This window comes from Syngnathoides biaculeatus, chromosome 10, assembly GCF_019802595.1.
Source record: "Syngnathoides biaculeatus isolate LvHL_M chromosome 10, ASM1980259v1, whole genome shotgun sequence".
NCBI lineage: Eukaryota > Metazoa > Chordata > Actinopteri > Syngnathiformes > Syngnathidae > Syngnathoides > Syngnathoides biaculeatus.
In genome coordinates, this window is record NC_084649.1 from 20,781,579 (window position 1) to 20,784,375 (window position 2,797).

Consider the following 2,797-nt stretch of genomic DNA (forward strand, 5'->3'; position numbering starts at 1 on the left):
TTCATTTTATTTTAGGATAGGTTGTTTCGTTCTTTGAAGAATCCTAGAAACTAGAATCTGAAGAGTACTTTTGAGGAAAACAAGTTCAAGTGCTTGCATTTCCTGTTTCCGGTTAAGCGGGGTTGTTTAGTTAACAACGTTTATGAAATAAACAGGTAAATTAATGTCAACACCACACAAAATAAGCGACATCTGGAGAGAATGCGGGGGGAGGGGAAGGGAGGGGAGGGGCGTTACTGTTACTCGTTGGAGACTAGAATTGCTCATTGGAAATTAAAGGACGAAGTGTGCGCGATAAAAAGAAATTGAGAAGAATAACCCGGATGAACAGTGAAATGCGCAATTGTCATTTGATTTTAGGAGAGGTTGTTTCGTTCTTTGAAGAATCCTAGAAACTAGAATTCCTCACATAAAATAAGATTTGAAGACTACTTTTGAGTCAAGTGCTTTTGCTTTCGAGTACTTGTGGTATCGAGCACTTTTCATAAAAGGCGATTGAAATCAAAATGCAGGGAGAGTTTGATCGGGAAAGTGAATGGTTGGATTTGCGGCAAATAAATTGCAAAGGATTGTGAACGAACAAGTGACGCCACCTCCCAACTTGAAGGATTTTAACCTCTGGTTTACCAATCCAATGCTCTACCACAGAGCCACGGAGTTGCCATACTGCCGTATGGTAGTTGGTTGTCAGACGTGGGTGGGGCCGTGTGTGACGTCACGTCGTCAATTCTTCAAGCCGGTGGAACAAAAAGATTAGAAAGTTTTGTTTTTGGTTTTTGTGGATTTGTTTGTCGGGGGTGAGTTCCCGATGTACACGACAACATTTTGACGTTCCGAACGTTAAAGCGATTTCTTGATTTTTTTTTTTTTCACTCAAGTCCGCGGAGGTGGCAAAAGTGCACACACTTTGTCATGAACAAGAAATGCAAAAATAAAAATGTCATTTAAAAAATAAACGTTTTGATGATCCGAAAAAGAAAGGACCAGAGAAATGCCCTAAACAAGAGGACCGAAGTAGAAAGGCAGAGAGATGCGGACGGCGCCCACGTGTGAGTGGGACTATGCGTGACGTCACGTCGTCAATTCTAAATAGCAACATTCTGAAGTTATGAAGGTTAAAGCGTCACACACTTAGTATGTATGTAGATGTAATGTTATATAAATACAGCAAAAAGTCAGAGTGACAGGGAAGGCAAGTTAGCTCAGCTGGTAAAGCGTTGGCCTCACGGTTCTGAGGATCCGGGTTCGATCCTCGAGTGGATGGATGAAGGGAGCACCACCTTGTGAGAATGCATGCCTGAGAAGAATAGAAGGAATAAGAACAGGAATACAGAATGGGGAGGATGAACTCAAAGAAAGACGGGTGGATGAAAAGGAAGGAAGTAGAGATGAAAGGGGGAAAATGATATGGAGGGAGAGGTGAAAGAGAACTAGGTGGATGGGGTGCAGAGATGGAGAGAGCACTACCTTGTGAAGATGAGCGACTGACAAGCTGAATTGTAACCTGGAAGAATAATAGGGAAGTTCAGTAGCAGTAAAGTGCAGAATAAATGAAAGGGGGAACGGCGAGATGAAGAGGGATGGAAGAAGGTATCACCACCTTGTGAGGATGAGTGGCTGAGAAGATGGTAGTCGGGAAGAACTGAAGAAAACTATAACAAAGGTAGCGAGCAAGGAGATGGAACACAAACAGGAAGAGAAGGCATGAAAAAATACAGAATGGGAACAAGGAAAGACGGGCGGATTGAAAGGAGGGAGATAGATGGATAAAGGGGGAAAGTGATAGAGAGGGGAGGAAGAGAGAGATGGATAGATTGATGAAGGGGTGAAAATGATAGAGATGGATGGAGCGACGGGAGAAAGAGATAGAGGGAGGGGTGAAAGAGAGATAGATGGATGGAAGGAGAGACGGAGGGGAGATAGAGGGAGGGGTGAAAGAGAGCTAGATAGATGGATGGAAGGAGAGACGGAGGGGAGATGGAGATGGAGGGAGCACTACCTTGTGAGGATGAGTGGCTGAGAAGATGGATGGAAAAACTGAAGCAAAGGATGGAAGAATGATAGTATTGAATGACAGGAAGGCTGGAGGAATGAAGGGAGAAAAGGGGAAGGATGAAAAGCGAGAGAAGATAGTGAAGTCTGAAAAGGATGGAATGAATGGAAAAAAGGAGGCTGATTAAATAGAAGGATGGGGATGGAAGGAATAAAAACAGGGTGGAAGAGAAGGAAAAAAGTGTGAAATGAAGAAAAGAGAGCAATGGAAGGGAATGGACAAAAGGGTGCAAGGCAGGAAGAAAGGATGAATGGTGCTCAAAAGTTCAGAAAGGGAAGGATGAAATGAAGGATGTTTCAGGTCAGTCAGGATCACTAAAATGATTATGAGAATTATTTTTTCACACCACACATTTAACGCACATTTAGGAGTCAAGTGTTTAGAATGTTCATATATTTTGTTCATTTTTGTGGAAAAAAATGTCAAAAATAACATTAATATTCATGTGGCAAGATGGGTAAACATGACACCAACGTCAAATAAGGACAAAAAAGAAACAACATCAAAAAGTCAATTATTACCAGTACTTTTTTTAACCCTCCCATGAAATTAAAACATTGTAACATTAGTAAAATTCAATGTTTTGATATCAAAAATATTTCATCCAATCTTAGTTCTTTCAAAAAGACACGCAAAATTTATAAAATTGTGAATACAGTACAAAAGCTAATTAGCAGTGGAAATGACGTCATGGCGAACCACCTCGGCCCGCCCCTTTGCTTCCTCCTTGCTCACTCGCATCAT